This window comes from Triticum aestivum, chromosome 5D, assembly GCF_018294505.1.
Source record: "Triticum aestivum cultivar Chinese Spring chromosome 5D, IWGSC CS RefSeq v2.1, whole genome shotgun sequence".
Lineage (NCBI taxonomy): Eukaryota > Viridiplantae > Streptophyta > Magnoliopsida > Poales > Poaceae > Triticum > Triticum aestivum.
In genome coordinates, this window is record NC_057808.1 from 42,991,038 (window position 1) to 43,011,958 (window position 20,921).

Sequence of the window (20,921 nt, forward strand, 5' to 3'; positions counted from 1 at the left end):
AGGGAGTACCAGTAGTGAACCAGAAGGAGGGAGTAGGTACTAGTAGTACTATGTAACAACGTGCAGTAACAAAATTCCTCTATGTGCATCCCGTCTATGTGTCATGCAAGAAAATAGAGATAAGTACAAGTGAGACTCAGGATCGGTCATACACGTAGGGGGAGTACGTGTAGGGGCCACTAAGGAGCAGTCAAATCACACAGTAAGTTAGTCGGAAGAAGCATCCATCATTTCACTCTTCAATGACACGTACGCAATATAAAATGGTTGATATGGAGAGAAAAAGAAAGCCACTATATATACACTAGCAGGAGCCTAAGCTACAAGCCTGCTTGCTTGGGTTGCTCTCTTCACAAGCATAGAACGACGGTGGCCACACCGCTGGTCACATATCCGGCCTGATCCCGCCGCTCGGGGAAGGGAACAATGTTTCGCGTAGACGCGGTTAACATCGGCGAGGGAGAAAACCCACAGTCGGTGCATCCCAATCGGGGGTCCCCGCGGTATGGGCTGATGCCGCATCCCAACCGCCCTTCTAGCTACAGCCCGATGCCCCAGGTAGTACATCTTCCTTTTGGAGCCGGCTTGCTCCACTACCGCAGCTCCCCACGTAGCTCCATCTCCATGTCGATCTTTCTCTACTTCTACCGGCTTCTATTTGTGATGAGTTTATGTCTCATGAACTAGTGCCAGTACTATTATTCTAGTCACACTTCTTCAATATCTTTGCCATCACGGATGCTCAGCTCGATTTTAGCGGAACTGCACAAAAGCATCGTATGATCCGAGGGTGCCAGCTGTCTTTCCTTCGACAGGTTCCACCTAGCCAGGAAATTAAATCCTGTTTAGTCTTTAGGGTTTAAGTCATAGTGACCCCATCAATAGTTTTTCTTTTGTACACGCTCTCACAACTTTTGTCTTTAGTTGTGAAGTAAATATTGGCTATGATCTGTGAATCATTGAGATGCATCAGCATGCGTGTTAGTTTTCCTTTGTATTTGATGGAATGTTGTAACGGAACAACCTTGGAGTAGGAATGAAAATGGAGTGGAAATTTTCCGTTTTTCTGGAGAAAAAATGGAAATGGAGAGAAACCAACGTTTCGTTTCGTTGGTTCAAGCCATCGAGCAAAACCAACGTTTAAATCACGTCTGTCGCATTCGTGTCTCACCCTCCTCCACGGCTCCACCCCACACGGTCGCTCGGCATGCCCCTCACCACAAACCGAGTATACGATAACTTTCCCACCTGCTTGTCGATGGATAGCACCATGGAGTACTAGCACTACTGGAAGAGATTGACGAGTTGGGGGAGGACAACTAGCTGTAGCACGGACTCCCAAGAACTTTTTACATGCATGTTGTGGCCGGCTATTGCGACCATTGAACGCGGAGCATTCGCATGCCCCGGGAAGCGGCGCGGGCGACGCTCTCTCGGCCGGCGCGCCGCTTCAATTCCGGCGCCAGTGAGAGGTCGCGTCCGCTCTGGCCGGGCATGAAAATGGCACTGACCGTTTCGGGCGGGAAGCACCCGCGGGTGATGAAGAGGGTTCGGGTTGGTCAGGAGCGGGCGTGGCAGCGGTCCGGACGCCCACAAACAAGAGATGTTGTACGTTAATATTGCTGTGTATGTAAAGGCTGGTCATAGTGGGGAGTGACTTATACTAGTGTGATGCATATGACACTAGTCTAAGTTACTATCTTCATAGTGCAAAGTAATATAGTAGTAGTTTCATAGATCACTTCATTTATTATGTTGTAGACTCATGTTTTCTCGGCAAGCGCTATGTTACACTAACATATCATGTTACCACTTCTCATTAACTACATGCCACATAAGCAAAATTTTCTAGGAATGCGCCATGTTACTAGCTAAGTTACTCCCACTATGACTAGCCTAATTAACAACGTAAATAATGTGGAAGTTGGACAAATATGATTGGAGATGGAGATGGAGATGGAATTTTACGTAAACACGGATATGCATGTCTATGTCTATGTGTGTGCGCGCGACGACTCTCGCGACCTGGAAGCGGGGGCGTGTTTCTGATCGAGTTTTCTTTCTTGGCACGTTAAAAAAAATTGTCCGCCAGTTTTCGTTTCTTTTTTCGGGAACGCGCGTATTCTATTTAAAACCACTACTATGGAGAGATTTTTTTACTCCATTGTATATATAGCCTCTTGTTTGATAGGGTTTCTCGTCGCTCGCTCTCTCACCCTCTCCATATCAAAACAAGATGACAGTGTCCACTCTATCTCTGTCCTCACCGGTGGTCACGGATCCGACCGAATCCTGTCCGCTGCGGGAGGTGAGGAGGTGCAGCGTTGACGTTGTCACCGTCGGCGATGGAGGAAGCTGATGTGCACCGTCCTCTCGGAGTCGGTGCTGGCGCGGACGAAGGTCCTCCGCGCCCTTGTTCGCTGCCATCATGTGGGCAGATCCCGCCCGCCCGCCTAAGCGATATCTCGCCCACCTGAGGTATAACTTCCTGTACTGGTCCAGCTCCCCAGGTCGCTGCATGCGGGTTTTCTTCTATGCGAATACTCCCCAGATCCCCATGTATAGTAGCTAGGGTTTGTCGGCTGGTCCAACATCACCTACTATTATAGAGGAAATGCCACTCGAAAAGTTGTCCTGGTTTATGCCTCAGTGGAGGTATACATGTTGTTTCGTCAAAAAGTACATGGTGGTTGTGCGATCATTGTCCATACATAAGAAAAAATAGAAAGTAGTAAAGCGGGTAGTGGAGAAGAGCCATCGAACCAGTATGCTGCTATTGCTGCTGCTAATCTAATACTAACACTAGTTAAATGAAGAAATGCCTTTTTTCTCAGGTATCCTGGTTTAGTTCCCATCAAGATAATCATGATGCTTTTGTTTGTTGGTGTACTTTTCATTAATTCTTATTGACAATTGAGATGTCGCTGTTAATCTTGTACCACTGCCAAAACAAAGTAACAACACTATATCCCTTTTTTATATTTTTGCAAACAACGATGTGTATCTCCATACCCGGGCATGTCTTACTCAATTTTAGTGAAAAAGCACAAAATTGGATGGCCATTGTTGTTCCGCCTCACTGTCCTCTGCCACGTGGTTCTTCCTTCCGCGAGCTTGATTACTGAGAAGAAACAGACCACAGTGAGGATTTGTCGAACTTCATAGGTGCCTCACCCAATCTTGATGCCAAATGGATGATGCATCACCACGATGACCTATCGATGCTCATGGTTGCGCCTCATGGTTGCATCGGCTGGTGAAGCTGATCAATTTTCCATGAAAAACAAGTTGTCTTCCATCAGTGCTCTTTGCTTGTTACCCACAAAGATGATATCCTTCATCAGCTCACCTTGGTTGTGTTGGAGACGCAGTCGTCTTTCACGTTGGTGCAATTTTATCACACAATTGGCTATGAACCAAATGTTTCCTCGAAGAAGGATCAACGTTGGTACTAAGAGCATAAGTTTTGTATTGATTTCTAAGCCCTCTCACAACTTTGTCTTCAGCTCCCCTGTAATTTTATTTGTCCAGCTATTAACTTTGATTAAAAAGATGGCGTGGACTAAAACCCGTATGGACGTAGTAGCCCTCCATTTTTATTTACTCTGCATATTAGATTTGATTGAAGTCAAACTTTGTAAAGTTTGACCAAGTTTAGGCCCAACACAACAAACCATAATTATTGAGAGAGGGCAAACTGTGCATACTCTCAAACCTTCTGATAATTGAAATTAAAATTCTTTATTTGTACACACTCTCACACGTTTCCGATAATTCGGCGCATGCGTGGTTGTTCACTTAAGGGAGGGTAGTGTACCGCGCGTGAAGGACAGGAAGTGCGACCAGGACGCGTGGATCGTTAGTTCACCGGAAGTGGTAGTTTTCTTCACTTGTACGTTAAATAAAGAGTTTCATTTCGTACTTACACAATTTAAAATGATTGTTATGGAGAGAAAAAGAAAACCACTCCACTATATAGTAGTAGTATACACGAGTACTATATGGATGCAGCTTCATTGACTTAGTGCACCTGCCTTTGGGTGTATGACAGGTGGGCCCAAAATGTGGCTGGCCCACCTGTCATACAACCAAAGGCAGGTGCAGTTAAGGCACAGGAGCTCAAGCCGTAATACAGTATACATGTAGTACACTATATAAGCTGGAGTCTCAGTGCTTGTTCGCTAGGGCTTGCACTCTCCACACTATTGCCGCACTACATATATATATATATACATGCTGGAGGCTCAGCATTCCTTTGCTAGGGTTTGCTATATTCACAGTCTTTCACCCTCTTCGCCAGATCTAAACAAGACTGTGTTGTGGCCTGTGTCTCTCTCTCCCCCCTCACGGCTGGTGATACGTCTCCATCGTATCTAATTTTCCAAACACTTTTGCCCTTGTTTTGGACTCTAACTTGCATGATTTCAATGGATCTGACCTGGACTGACGCTGTTTTCAGCAGAATTGCCATGGTGTTATTTTTGTGTAGAAATAAAAGTTCTCGGAATGGCCTAAAACTTCACGGAGAATATTTTTGGAATATATAAAAAATAATGGCGAAAGAATCAAGGCCAGGGGACCCACAACCTGTCCACAGGGTGGGGGGCGCGCCTACCCCACTGGGCGCGCCCCTGCCTCGTGGGCCCCCTGGTGCTCCACCAACTCCATATATTCACGTCCGGGGAGAAAAAACAGAGAGAAGGATTCATCGTGTTTTACGATACTGAGCCACCGCCAAGCCCTAATCTCTCTCCGGAGGGCTGATCTGGAGTCCGTTCGGGGCTCCGGAGAGGGGAATCCGTCGCCATCGTCATCATCAACCTTCCTCCATCACCAATTTCATGATGATCACCGCCGTGCGTGAGTAATTCCATAATAGGCTTGCTGGACGGTGATGGGTTGGATGAGATTTACCATGTAATCGAGTTAGTTCTGTTAGGGTTTGATTCCTAGTATCCATTATGTTCTGAGATTGATGTTGCTATCACTTTGCTATGCTTAATGCTTGTCACTAGGGCCCAAGTGCCATGATTTCAGATCTGAACCTATTATGTTTTCATGAATATATGTGAGTTCTTGATCCCATCTTGCAAGTCTATGGTCACCTATTATGTGTTATGATCCGTTAACCCTGAAGTGACAATAATTGGGATACTTACCGGTGATGACCGTAGTTTGAGGAGTTCATGTATTCACTAAGTGTTAATGCTTTGGTCCGGTCCACTATTAAAAGGAGGCCTTAATATCCCTTAGTTTCCAATAGGACCCCGCTGCCACGGGAGGGTAGGACAAAAGATGTCATGCAAGTTCTTTTCCATAAGCATGTATGACTATATTCGGAATACATGCCTACATTACATTGATGAATTGGAGCTAGTTCTGTGTCACCCTATGTTATAACTGTTGCATGAGGAATCGCATCCGGCATAATTCTCCATCACCGATCCAATGCCTACGAGCTTTTCACATATTGCTCTTTGCTTAGTTACTTTACCGTTGCCACTGTTACAATTACTAAAAAACTGCTACCGTTACTTTTACCACTTTTACCGTTACTTCCATACTACTTTGCTACTAAATACTTTGCTGCAGATATTAAGTCTTACAGGTGTGGTTGAATTGACAACTCAACTTCTAATACTTGAGAATATTCTTTAGCTCCCCTTGTGTCGAATCAATAAATTTGGGTTGAATACTCTACCCTTGAAAACTATTGCGGTCCCCTATACTTGTGGGTTATCAAGACTATTTTCTGGCGCCGTTGCCGGGGAGCATAGCTCTATTCTTTGAGTTACTTGGGTTTATATCTGCTGATTACTATGATGAACTTGAAAGATGAAAGAACTAAGATTTTTTCCTCAACTACGAGGGGAGGTAAGGAACTGCCATCTAGCTCTGCACTTGATTCACCTTCTGTACTGAGTAAGCTTGCGACACCTAAACCTGCTTCTGCTATTAATTCTGATATGTCGCATGTTATTGATGATGCCACTTCTGCTTTGCATGATACTTATGATGAAACTACTTCTATGCTTGATACTACTGTGCCATTGGGTGAATTTCTTGATGAACAACTTGCTCGGGCTAGAGAGAATGAAATCACTGAAACTGATAATATTGATGAAAGTGATGATGAAGAATCTCCCCCTAGATATGAATTGCCTGTTGTGCCTGAGGGTTATGTTATGGATGAAGAAACTGCTAGAGACTTTCTTGCTTGCAATGATAGATATGATCTTAAGAAATTATTAGCTAAGCGGAAAGAAAAATCTTTGAATGCTAGAATGAAATATGACCCTGCTTTTGCTACTTCACCTATCTGTATTTCTGATAAGGATTATGATTTCTCTGTCGATCCCAAGATAATTAGTTTGGTTGAATCTAATCCTTTTTATGGATGTGAATCTGAAACTGTTGTGGCACATCTTACTAAATTAAATGATATAGCCACCCTATTCACTAATGATGAGAAAACTCGCTATCACTATATCCTTAAGTTATTTCCGTTCTCATTAAATGGTGATGCTAAAACATGGTTTAATTCTCTTGATCCTGGTTGTGTGCGTAGTCCCCAGGATATGATTTATTACTTCTCTGCTAAATATTTCCCCGCTCATAAGAAACAAGCTGCCTTAAGGGAAATATATAACTTTGTGCAAATTGAAGAAGAGAGTCTCCCACAAACTTGGGGGAGGCTTCTCTAATTACTTAATGCTTTGCCTGATCATCCTCTCAAGAAAAATGAAATACTTGATATCTTTTATAATGGACTAACCGATGCTTCCAGAGACCACCTGGATAGTTGTGCTGGTTGTGTTTTCAGGGAAAGAACGATTGATCAAGCTAAATTGCTATTTAATAATATGTTGAGTAATGAAAATAATTGGACACTTCCTGAACCAACTCCTAAGCCAACTCCGATGAAAAGGGGTATTCTATTTCTCAGTCCTGAAGATATGCAAGAGGCAAAGAAATCTATGAAATAAAAAGGTATTAAAGCTGAAGATGTTAAGAATTTACCACCTATTGAAGAAATACATGGTCTTGATAACCCGACACAGGTAGTAAAGGTAAATTCTCTCTATAGATTTGATGAAGGTGATATTCCTCGTTATAAGTCTGCTAGCCAATGCTTAGATGAGTTTGATAATTTTATTGTTAAACAAGAAAACTTCAATGCTTATGTTGTTAGAAAATTGAAAAGAAATTCTTATATGATTGAACACTTGAGTGATTATATGTCTAGTGTTAAAGGTGAAGTTAAACTCATTAGTAAACATGCTTCTATGGTTACCACTCAAGTAGAACAAGTGCTTAAAGCTCAAAATAATTTTCTCAATGAATTAAATGATAAGAAAAATGATAATGCTGTTAGAGTTATGACTAGAGTGGGTAAAATGACTCAGGAACCTTTGTATCCTGAGGGTCACCCTAAGAGAATTGAGAAAGATTCTCAGAGAACTAATATTGATGCACCTAGTCCTTCTAAAAAGAAGAAAAAGAAAAATGATAGGACTTTGCATGCTTCTAGTGAATCTGGTGTTGACACACCTGAGAATCCCAATGATATTTCTATTTCTGATGCTGAAACACAATCTGGTAATGAACATGAACCTAGTGATAATATTAATGATGATGTTCATGCTGATGCTCAACCTAGTAATGACAATGAGGTAGAGATTGAACCTGCTGTTGATCTTGATAACCCACAATCAAAGAATCAACGTTATGATAAGAGAGACTTCATTGCTAGGAAGCACGATAAAGAAAGAGAACCATGGGTTCAGAAACCCATGCCCTTTCCTCCTAAACCATCCAAGAAAAAGGATGATGAGGATTTGGAGCGCTTTGCTAAAATGATTAGACCTATCTTTTTGCGTATGCATTTGACTGACATGCTTAAAATGAATCCTTATGCTAAGTACATGAAAGATATTGTCACAAATAATAGAAAGATACCGAAGCTGAAATTTCCACCATGCTTGCTAATTATACTTTTAAAGGTGGAATACCAAAGAAACTTGGAGATCTAGGAGTACCAACTATACCATGCTCCATTAAAAGAAACTATGTTAAAACTGCTTTATGTGATCTTGGAGCCGGTGTTAGTGTTATGCCTCTCTCTTTATATCGTAGACTTGATTTGAATAAGTTGACACCTACTGAAATATCTTTGCAAATGGCCGATAAATCAACTGCTATACCTGTCGGTATTTGTGAGGATGTGCCTGTTGTGGTTGCAAACGTTACTATTTTAACGGACTTTGTTATTCTTGATATTCCCGAGGACGATAGTATGTCGATTATCCTTGGTAGACCCTTTTTGAATACTGCAGGGGATGTTATAGATTGCAACAAACGCAATGTCACTTTTCATGTTAATGGTAATGAGCATACGGTACACTTTCCGAGGAAACAACCTCAAGTCCACAGTATTAATTCTATCGGAAAAATTCCAACAATTACTATTGGAGGTTTTGAATTTCCTCTCCCTACTGTCAAGAAGAAATATGATATTCTTATTGTTGGGGACGTGCATATCCCCGTTGAGGTAACCTAGTGTTATTCGAAATTTCTCCGGTTCCATGTTATTCGGAAAGAGTTTGTTAACAAGACTTGATCAACCTTGTTAGTGGATTCCTTTTGATGAGCATGAGATGGATGAAGTTAGAAAGCACAACCTTCTGTACCCTCCTTTTACTTTCTTTTATTTAGATTAAATAAAGCAAAATAGTATTTCCTGTCTGTTTTCTGAATTATCCTTGCAATAAAAAATACCCTGAAAATAAAAGTTCTCCAAATGTCCCGAAAATGAAATATGATTTTTTCTAGAATATTTAAGAATTATTGGCACTGAGAACACACCTAGGTGCCACACAACCTGGCCACGAGGGTCCAGGGCGCGCCTACCCCCCTGGGGCGCGCCCCCTGCCTCGTGGGCCCCATGTGCCCCCCTCCACTTATTCTAGCACCCACACACTTCGTCTTCGTCCAGAAAAAATCACCACCTAGCTCAAACACGAGTTCTAGCTCATCTTGCTGCCATTTTCGATCTCCTTTGCTCAAAGCTCCATTCACAAAACTGCTTTGGGGGATTGTTCTTGGGTATGTGACTCCTCCAATGGTCCAATTTTTTTGTTCTAGTGCTTTATTTATTGCAAATTTTTGCTGCTTAGGTGACCCTGTTCTTGAGCTTGCATGTCAAATTTATATGGTCCCAAGTAGTTCTAATGCATGATATAGTCTCTAGGCACTTGTGGGAGTAGTTGCTATCAATCTTGTTGAGTTTGGTTCACTTTTATTTTGAGTTACTAAAAATTTCAGAAATTTTTCAGAGGAAGAAATATGTTTAGGAAAATGTACCAAGGTGGTTCTTCAAGGAAGCAAGGACCCAGGCCCGCAATACATGAGCCGGACTATGAACTACCAAGAGAAGCTCAAGTGCGGCCGTGTGAATGGCCTTGTGATGAGTTCTTGAGAGCAGCCGGGATTCATGATGATTTTTATTATTTGGCTGAGAATGTGGGCCTCACCGACTTCCTCCGCAACCAGCATGAACAGTATCTCCTCCTCACTTATAATTTCATGCAAAATTTTCATTTCCATGCTAGGAGATCACCACCTTCTGTGGATTTTTATTTATATGATAAGTATAGGGAGATGTCCCTTTATGATTTTTGTGAGGTTTGCAAGTTACCCTTTGCGGGCATAGAGGAACCACATCGTAATGACGTGCAAGGGTTTATTGATATGATTGTTGTAGGGGAAACGAGGAAAGTTTCCGATGCAAGAATCACTAGCATACATTTTCCTGTTCTGCTTTAGTTTTCAATATTTGCTAGTAGATGCTTAATTGGTCGTGGGAACAGTGAAAACCTTAGTGCCCCTGATATTGTTATTTTGCGCCAAGCTTTGTTTCGTGATACTACTTTCAGTTTAGGCGCTATTGTTGCTAAACGGTAAAATATGAACCGTACAAAGGGTTCCATCTTTGGAGGCATCTTTGCTTCGCGCCTTGCTGCACACTTTAACATACCTATTAGGCATTATGGGAAAGAAGAAAAGTTGTTGCCTCCTATTTTACTAGACTATAAGAGTATGGTAGCACATGATTTTATTGTTAAAGATAAGAAGAAGATGCTTAAGTATAAATTGATATTTGATAAAAATTACTGTGAGATTATTGTCTTGCCTGCGCCCTCTTTGTTCAACATATTTTCAGGCACGTACCTCATTTTGCCGGAGGCCATTCATGCATACTTGAGCGCGACACCTGCTCCAGAGGCTGAACCAGAACCACCACTTGACCCTTATTGGCAATCTGTTTATCAGTGGGATCCGGAGGAGCTCGCTAACCAGTGGCACCCCGAGGATCCTCCTCAGTACACCGGAGAGAGTAGCCTTGATCCATGGGCGTAGACCAACTTAGGCCAAAAGCCTAAGCTTGGGGGAGTACGTATTTCTCACCGACATTACATCCATGTTCACACACTCATTCTAGTTGTCGGTGCTCATACTTTTTCATTGTACTATCCATGCTAGTTTATTTTCTTTTCTAGTCTTCTTCTTGTGTGTTCAAAAAACCTTAAGAAAAACAAAAAAATAGTTGTAGCTTTTAGCTAGTTTTACTTTCCATGCCTGCAGTAGTAATAATTAAAAGAAAACCCAAAAAGATTTCTCGCTCTTCTTTTGCTTGTTGGGAGCTTTCCCGTGTAAATATTTTTATTTCTTTTCTTTTCTTTGGGGGTTGAGAGGAGAAGACCATAATGAAAATGTTAAGTGGCTCTCATATGCATTATTGTTGATCTAACAAAGAGCCCAGATTACCTTGGCTTCTCCCTTGTATTGAATGCTTGCAGATTCCAGCTTAGTCCAATGCACGTGCACTATTATTATTATCACACTGTTCGGTCGTGCAAGTGAAAGGCAATAATGACGATATATGATGGACTGATTGAGATGAGAGAAGCTGATATGAACTCGACCTCTCTTGTTTTTGTAAATATGATTAGTTCATCATTCCTGATTCAGCCTATTATGAAGGAAACATGTTTGCAATGACAATTAGAGATTATAGTTTCTTATGCCATGCTTAATTAGCTAGGAGTTTATAATGGTTTACCTTGCGTGCCAACATGCTATTAAAATGGTTGTGATGTGGTATGATAGGGTGGTATCCTCCTTTGAACGATTCGAGTGGCTTGACTTGGCACATGTTCACGCTTGTAGTTGAAGCAAAATCAACATAGCCTCCATGATATTTATGTTCATGGTGAATTATATCCTACTCATGCTTGCACTCAGTGTTGATTAATTTTAATGCATGTTCGTGGTTGTTGTCGCTCTCTAGTTGGTCGCTTCCCAGTATTTTTCTAGCCTTCACTTGTACTAAGCGGGAATACCACTTCTGCATCCACTTACATAAACCCCAAAGTTATTCCATATGAGTCCACCATACCTTCCTATATGCGGTATCTACTTGCCGTTCCAAGTAAATTTGTATGTGCCAAACTCTAAAGCTTCAAATAAAATTCTGTTTTGTATGCTCAAATAGCTCATGTATCAACTAGGGCTGTCTGTATCTTCCATGCAAGGCAGGTTATTCTCAAGAGGAGTGGACTCCGCTCCTCACTCACGAGAAAATGGCTGATCACCGGGATGCCCAGTCCCATGCTCTAATCAAATCAAAATAATTGCAAACAAAACTCCCCTAGGACTGTTGCTAGTTGGAGGCAACCGTTGTTTCGGGCCAGCCATGGATTGATGCTTGTTGGTGGTGGGGGAGTATAAACTTTACCATTCTGTTTGGGAACCGCCTATAATGTGTGTAGCATGGAAGATATTGAGATCTCTCGGTTGTTATGTTGACAATGAAAGTATGCCGCTCAAAACATTAATCATCTCGATTTCAAAAATCGAGCTCTGGCACCTCTACAAATCCCTGCTTCCCTCTGCGAAGGGCCTATCTATTTACTCTTATGTTGAGTCATCCCCCTCTTATTAAAAGGCACCAGATGGAGAGCACCGCTGTCATTTGCATACATTACTATGAGTTTATATTGAGTATGACTGGATCTCTTTTACCATGAATTACAATGTTTGTTCAGTCCCTGATCTTCAGGGGTGCTCTGCATTTATGTTTTGCGGTCTCAGAAAGGGCTACCGAGATACCATCTTGTTATATCATATTATGATTGTTTTGAGAAAGTGTTGTCATCCGAGATTTATTATTATTGCTCGCTAGTTGAATATGTCATTGATATGAGTAAACATGAGACCAAAGTGTTATTGTGAATATGGTTAGTTCATAATCTTTGCTGAAAACTTGAATGCTGGCTTTACATATTTACAACAACAGGAGCAAACAGAGTTTGTAAAAGTTTTTCTTTATCACTTTCAGTTTGTCAACGGAATTGCTTGAGGACAAGCAAAGGTTTAAGCTTGCGGGAGTTGACACGTCTCCATCGTATCTACTTTTCCAAACACTTTTTCCCTTTTTTTTGGAGTCTAACTTGCATGATTTGAATGGAACTAACCCGGACTGACGTTGTTTTCAGCAGAATTGCCATGGTGTTATTTTTGTGCAGAAATAAAAGTTCACGGAATGACCTGAAACTTCACAGAGAATATCATTGGAATATATAAAAAATACTGGCGAAAGAATCAAGGCCAGGGGGCCCACACCCTGTCCATGAGGGTGGGGGCCGCGCCTACCCCCCTGGGCACGCCCCTTGCCTCATGGGCCCCTTGGTGCTCCACGGACCTCAACTCCAACTCCATATATTCATGTTCGGGGAGAAAAAAATTAGAGAGAAGGATTCATCACGTTTTACGATACAGAGCCACCGCCAAGCACTAATCTCTCTCGGGAGGGCTGATCTAGAGTCCGTTCGGGGCTCCGGAGAGGGGAATCCGTCGCCATCGTCATCACCAACCTTCCTCCATCACCAATTTCATGATGCTCACCGCCGTGCGTGAGTAATTCCATCGTAGGCTTGCTGGACGGTGATGGGTTGGATGAGATTTACCATGTAATTGAGTTAGTTTTGTTAGGGTTTGATCCCTAGTATCCAATATGTTCTGAGATTGATGTTGCTATGACTTTGCTATGCTTAATGCTTATCACTAGGGCCCGAGTGCCATGATTTCAGATCTGAACCTATTATGTTTTCATGAATATATGTGAGTTCTTGATCCTATCTTGCAAGTCTATAGTCACCTATTATGTGTTATGATCCGTTAACCTCGAAGTGAAAATAATCAGGATACTTACCGGTGATTACTGTAGTTTGAGGAGTTCATGTATTCACTAAGTGTTAATGCTTTGGTCCGGTACTCTATTAAAAGGAGGCCTTAATATCCCTTAGTTCCCATTAGGACCTCGCTGCCACAGGAGGGTAGGACAAAAGATGCCATGCAAGTTCTTTTCCATAATCACATATGACTATATTTGGAATACATGCCTACATTACATTGATGAATTGGAGCTAGTTTTGTGTCACCCTATGTTATAACTGTTGCATGAGGAATCGCATCTGGCATAATTCTCCATCACCGATCCAATGCCTACGAGCTTTTCACATATTGCTCTTTGCTTAGTTACTTTACCGTTGCCACTGTTACAATTACTACAAAACTGCTACCATTACTTCTACCACTGTTACCGTTACTTCCATACTACTTTGCTACTAAATACTTTGCTGCAGATATTAAGTCTTACAGGTGTGGTTGAATTGACAACTTAACTGCTAATACTTGAGAATATTCTTTGGCTCCCCTTGTGTCGAATCAATAAATTTGGGTTGAATACTCTACCCTCGAAAACTGTTGCTATCCCCTATACTTGTGGGTTATCAGCTGGTGAAGGAGGCGTCCGGATCCCGTCGCACCTGGATGGGGAGGAGGTGCAGCGTTCACTCTATCGCCTTCGGCGAGGGAGGCAATCCATTGCCAGCTGCGCTATTCTCTTTCACCCAGCGCCTATGCGGGAGGGCCGCCGACCCCTTCTTCCTCGCTACCACACATTGTGTGGGAAGATCCGGCCTCCCGCCGCACGCCTTGCCACATCCCGACGACCCTAAGGTATAAGTTTCTTTGAAACCATCATTGCTCTAGCTGCATGCGGATCTTTTTCAATTTTGTAGTCGAATCTAGGTCTTGGTTCAAAGAAGAAAGAAGGGTGCGGTGGGGTGGAGCATGAATCTAGGACGTGGTTCGATGAGGAAAGGAGGTAGGGAAAGTAGTATAGACTGGCTATCCAGCCACTTTGTTGGTCGAAAAGGGAAAAAGGGGGTAACCCAGTACACACATCTGTAAAGAACCGATCTCTTTGTTGAAAAGGGAAAGAAACTGGGGGGTCGGGTAGTTTGTGCAGGACTAGATTTGTAGCCCTCGCATAGGAAAAAGGTTCAAAGAGAACAAATATGGGACCAACGCAGATATGCTGCTTGGCTACATACTCTGTATCACCCATTTATACATGTGGGCGCACATGGTGCTGGCATGTCCCATGTCCGATACAACTATTTTGCTGTTGTTAATCTAAGAATGTTGCTGGAAAATTGAAGCAATGCCACTGTTAAAAGTAAATTATATTTTTATCGAATGTTGTTTTAAGAGAATGTCTCTTTTAATATGAATCAATGTAACCGTTTTAGAAATGCTACTATCCTACTTTGTTTTCCATCAAGATAAGTTAGATGCTTCTTTTTGTCGTTGTTTGTTTCATCCTCCTTTATTGGCCAGTAATTGTTTCCTTTTTTGCCTCTGTTAAAACAGGGATATCTATTCAACTTGTTGCTATAGCAAACTTAAATGTCACACCGGCGACTTTGCTTGATTTCAGTGCAACTGCACAAAACGAGATTGGATTTCCTATTTGTGTTGGTAGATTCATACGTGATCTTGTGTGCGTCATGACATATTGGTACTTGCCTTCATCCACATGATCATGAAGTGTGTTTTGAGATGTTGTGCTACTTGTATTGGTACTGTTTTAAATAAATGTTAAATTGAAGCTATTGTATTGCTCCCTTTTCCCATTAAGTAGTGAACAAAAATGGTACCAACCCAGACATGATGCTTGTTGCTTTGTTACAACAAACTCTGCATCACCCCTTTTATAAGTAGATGGAAGCACATGGTGTTGTTGCACCCACTCTCCCTGGAACTGTTTATGCTTTTTGTTAATCGAATGCCGCTGGTATAATTAACCAATGCCACTCTCAGAATTAAGTACTGAATCTTAGTTCAAAACTGCAACACTTGTTAGGGATTGGCGGAATTGCCATTTTTGTAGCCGCATGTTTCATCCTTCTTTATTGGCCAGTAATTGATTCCTTTTTTGCCTCTGTTAAAACAGGGATATCTATTCAACTTGTTGCTATTGCGACATTTTGCTTCGCCACGCGAAACACTTTTGTTTTAAGAGTGTTTTGTGCAGTTCAACTTGAATGTCCCACTAGCGACTTTGCTTAATTTTGGTGTAACTGCACAAAAGGATATCATGGATTTTCATATATGTGTTGGGATTTCTTTCAAGTCCTCCTCGCGAGTTGTTTCAAATCTTGGTCAAGAAAGGTCAGTACCGACTTTCATCCACATGATGCTACAGTGTGCTTTGAGATGTTGTGCTACTTGTATTGGTACTTTTTTGGATAAATGTTGAATTGAAGCTATTGAACTGTTGTCTTTGACCATTAAGTGGGCAAAAATTGTTCCAACCCAGACATGATGCTTGTTTCTTTGTTATAACAAAACTCTGCATCACCCCCTTTATAAGTAGATGGAAGCACATGGTGTTGTTGCGCCCACTCTCCCCTGGAACTATTTATGCTTTTTGTTAATCTAATGCCACTGGTAAAATTAAGCAATGCCACTCTCAGAATTAACTACTGAATCTTAGTTCAAAATTGCAACACTTGTTAGGGATTGGCGGGATTACCATTTTTGTGGCCGCATGTTTCATCCTCCTTTATTGGCCAGTAATTGATTCCTTTTTTTTTCCTCTGTTAAAGCAGGGATATCTATTCAACTTGTTGCTATTGTGACATTTTTCTTTGCTTAATTTTGGTGGAACTGCAAAAAATGAGACCGGATTTCCATATATGTGTTGAGATCTCTCTCAGGTCTTCCTCACGAGTTGTTTCAAATCTTGGTCTTGAAAGGTCAGTACCGACTTTCAGTACCAACTTTCCTCATAACTAACTACTGAATCTTAGTTCAAAACTGCAACACTTGTTAGGGATCCGCGGGAGTACCAGTTCTGTTAGGGATCGGTCGGAGTACATGTTTAAGAAATGTATTGTTCAGATAATGTATCTGTTATTATATATCTGTTACAGTGTTTTACAAATGGTACTATCCTGCTTTGTAGTTCTTTCTACATGTTTAACCAAGGTATTGTTAAGATAATGTCTCTGTTAAAATGAATCAGTCGCATTGTTTTAGGAATGGTACTTTTCTGCTTTGTCGTTCTTTATACATGTTGAAACAAGGCATTGTTAAGATAATGTCTCAGTTAATATGAATGAAGCACACCGATTAATAATTGCTACTCTCCTGCTTTGTTTCCCATTAAGATAAGGTAGATCAGTAGATGTTTTTCTTCTGGGAGTACAAGTCATCAATCGTTATTTCTCAGTAATTGTTTCCCTTATACCTATTGTTGCTTACAGGGATATCAAAATTAAAGCTTGGTTTTATTCCGACTTTGATTTTAGTCGAGCAGCACAAAAGAAGCCAATGTGTCTAAGGCAAACTGCTGCATTAGTGGGTCCAGTTGGTCTTACCACTTTGCAGAAAGAAGCAGTCACTATTTGCGCTACATTACACAAGGAATGACCGAGAAGCTTTACACAGTATTAGTAGACGTTGGTGACATGACTAGTCTGCAGAGAGCATAGGCAACTCTACAACACGTGGAGTGCACTGGGAAAAAAGTGCCCAAACAAGTACAAGAAGCCAGGACAGGACTCCAAGTCTGTCAATGTCATTCTAAGCAACAATGATGGGGCATCTAGGTATGGTAATCTGTTTACCGTACTTTCAGTTTGTTAGTCCACTGATTGGTGAGTTGACACTGGGGCCAATATTCATGTGTGTGCTGATGTGTTTTTACTTTCTTGCAGCATATAAATACGAAATCCACAGGGATGATCAGCTTGATTTTAGTGGAACTGCACAAAATGTTCAGATGGTTCGTGTCCTGCATAATACTTCATCATGCACAATACATCAAATGGTTCTCTAATCATTCGTTGTCACCTTGAGCCACCGGACTATCAGGTGACAAACTGATGACAAACCCTGCCTGTTCCACAATCATAGGCATTACATATTTTGAATGGGAAAAGCTTGTCAAAGTTTAATCATTGATGTTAGCAAGAAGACATTAGTTTAAGAGGTAATAGCACCTCAGGTACCCTAACTTGCACAGAATGTGATGATTCAATCCCAAACTTGCAAAACTTGACTTCACCATACCCCAACTTGCACCTCATGTGATGATTTAGTCCTAGGCCAATCACAGCTCTACAATTGGCAGCCAGGTGGCTGGACTGGTCAGCGCATGCACTTTTGCAAAAAAAAACTGCTGTTTTCTTTAATCAACCCGCACTCAGGTCTGAACCAACTGACCAGGATCGGCACGAACGGCGGCCCGTGCGCATGGCAGCATGGCGCGCGGCGCGATGAATGAAGCGGCAGCGCTGGTCGTGCGACGTGCGCGGGCGCAGAACGCTCTGGGCGCTCTTCCACCAGGACGACCGCGAGCGCGTCCGCGATGGCACGGCCTTCTACGCGTTCCCCGTCTCGTCCTCCGCCGCGGCCGCGGCGCTCCCCACCGAATTCCACCAGCTGCTATCGGCTCGACCGTGCGTCCCAGAGATCTTCTTGGAGGACGAGATCGTTATGGCCGAGAGCTCTGACGAGATAACTCCGGTGGTGGAGCGCGTCTTGGTTGTCGACACCTCGGGAGAGATGGAAACCGAAGCTTATGGGTCCGGGGAGGTCAAGGCCATGAAGGATCACATAGATCTCGAATCTTCGCAGCCCAAGAAGCCGCCGCCCATGGACCTGAAGGAGATCGCCGGGAGCTTCCGGCTCGCTGCATCGGTCTTCAGCAAGAAGTGGCACAAGTGGAGGCGCAAGCAGAAGCTCAAGAAGGAGGAGGCGGCCGGCAGCAAGGCAGTAGCCGCGGCAATGCCGCCGCCGGAGAAGCGATCCAAGCCCTCCTTCCTTCAGCGGAGCCGCCTTCATGGGGAGGTAGGCTCGGAGTTCGCCGGAGGCCGTCGTTCGTGCGACACGGACCCAAGATTCTCCCTTGATGCTGGCCGCATGTCTGTCGACGATGTAGGTCTATCCTGGGACGGGCCCCGCGCGTCCTGGGATGGCTACCTCTTCGGCGCCGGCGCCGGCATTGGACTTGGCCGAGCGCCTCCGCCGCTGTCACGGCTCCCGCCCATCCTCTCCGCGCTCGAGGACTCACCTGCCGGCGTGGTGGAACGCTCCGACGGCTAAATTCTTGTGGAAGATGACTCGCAACCCGAGCCCGACGGCGACGCCAACACCCCCAGAGGCTCGGCGCAGACGCGAGACTACTACATGGACACGTCGAGCCGGAGGCGCCGGAGCCTGGAGCGGTCAGGCTCCGTGCTGCCAAGGTCGTTCGAAGTGCCCGACCCAAAGCCAGCCCCTGCAGCGGCCGCCATCACCAATGCCACGGTGTCCCCGCTGACCGGCAACTCAGAGTTCTACCACTTCCACCATGCCGAAGACCTGCTCGACCAACGGTTCAGCTCAAACTCTCTCGTCGAAGACTTCCCGGTGACCCTAGACGCCGCGTTCCCGGGCCCTGCCAAGAAGCCACGGCGTCTAGGCAAGGCGTGGAGCTTCTGGGGCTTCATACACCGCCGGGCCACGGGCCGCCGGGGCAGCCCGTCCGACGCCGCGGACCGCGCGTTCTCGGAGCCGTGGCCGGAGCTGCGCGTCCGCGGGTACAGCAACGCCGGGATGCAGAGGTGCAACAGCAACGCCAGCGCGCGCAGCTCGTTCAGCAGCAACAGCGCCGGCCTGGGCAGCTCGCGGCGCTGCTTCGTCGACGGCCACGGCAGCGTCAAGCGGCGACAGGAAGACCAGTGCGTGCTGGAGCGGAACCGCAGCGCTCGGTACTCGCCGGGGCACCACGCCGACAACGGCATGCTGCGGTTCTACCTGACCCCGCTGCGGAGCGCCAGCGGCCGGCGCGGCGCCACCGGGCTGCCGGCCAACGGCGGCCGGCACCTGCGGTCGCAGTCGTTCGCGAGGAGCATGCTCCGGCTGTACTGAGGCGTGGCATCTCGTTTCACCTGACCAGTAGCTCGGCACTCCGGTCGAGTTGTTTCTTTGCAGCAGTAGTAGTGATTAAGGCTTAGTAGTGTGATTAAGGTCATATTAAGGGCAATGGTATAGTCATAAATCCTTTTATTACATGCTTGTGTAGGTTTGGATGGAACGGAACGAGGTTTATCTCATGTGATCACTTGTTTGTCTCGTGCTGTTCTTCTGCCATTCCTTCCGTTCGTCGTCGGTAGCTGGTGGAATTCGGTGGGGAGCGCCGCGGCCGCGGCGGAGGACGAGACGGGGAATGCGCCGAAGGCCGTGCCGTCGCGGACGCGCTCACGGTCGTCTTGGTGGAAGAGCGTCCAGAGCGTGCTGCGCCCGCGCACGTCGCACGACCAGCGCTGCCACTTCATCCATCGCGCCACGCGCACGGGCCGCCGTTCGTGCCGATCCTGGTCAGGGTTCAGACGCTGAGTGCGGGTTGATTAAAGAAAACGGATGGGAGGTTTCTGCAAAAGTGCGTGCGCTGACCGGTCCAGCCACGTGGCTGCCAATTGTAGAGCTGTGATTGGCCTGGGACTAAATCATCACATGAGGTGCAAGTTGAGGTGTGGTGGAGTTAAGTTTTACAAGTTTGGGACTGAATCATCTCATTCTGTGCAAGTTAGGGTATCTGGGGTGCTATTACCTCTTAGTTTAATATATTGGAATTGGAAAACCTTGTCAAATTTTGCTCATTGATGTTAGCCAGAAGACATGCATTTGATATTTTTGAGTGGGACCCCTTTGCTGTGAGCAACGTCGATCCTTTTTTCCTATTCCAGTCGTCAGTTCAGAAATATTTACTCTGCTGAGATGCATAGTCACATGAATGTTGACTTATGTAAGGTATTTTAAGAGTTTGTTCTGAATGTTGTCTATGTAATGCCAGGCCTTGTGAGTTTGATTGCAAAGTTGAGCTTGGAATGCTGTGGCATGCAGCATCACGAGCTGTTCACCGTGCCTCCTGAGAATAATGCTTCATATTGTTTTGCATGTTGAGCTAATGCCTGTGATTTGCATGTTATGAAGATCATCCTCTTCTGTTGTTTCTATGCTTAAGAAGTTCATTGTCTTATGTTTCATACATCTCCTATACGACAACTCGAGTAGGTTAGAGGTGAAACCATATGATCTTCTGACAAACTCATTATCTTAGACTATCACTGGATCGTCATTTTCCAACCAAAACCGCTTGTAAAACTGACGCTTGTAAATAAAAGAAGATGGTCTCGGACGAAGCACTTGGTTGGTCGATTTCGACTAGTAAAATATACACTGGTCTCTCAAATTACACGCGTAACACGCCGGTTTTTGTTACAGACCTCGGGCCCTCGGTTTCATTACGCCTATTATTTTACGCGTTGTTTCTGATGACGAGTAAATTACACTTGTATCTTCATACAGTCGTGAAATAAACCAGAGCTCCCAAGCGCGGCCTTACCGTTTCATGTCGTCTCAGTCTCTCCAAGGTGCTCATAGGTGTCCGATGATCCTGGCTTCCTGAATGAGCAGCGGGCGCTGTATCAAACCATCCATAGGGCCCGCAAGGCCCTCTCCGT

At 44.2% G+C, this 20,921-nt stretch overlaps 1 pseudogene; it reads left to right on the plus strand.

Annotated features, from left to right (window-relative positions):
* Positions 1-17,869: 17,869 nt before the first annotated feature.
* Positions 17,870-19,379, plus strand: LOC123124223 (protein OCTOPUS-like; annotated as a pseudogene).
* Positions 19,380-20,921: the final 1,542 nt, after the last annotated feature.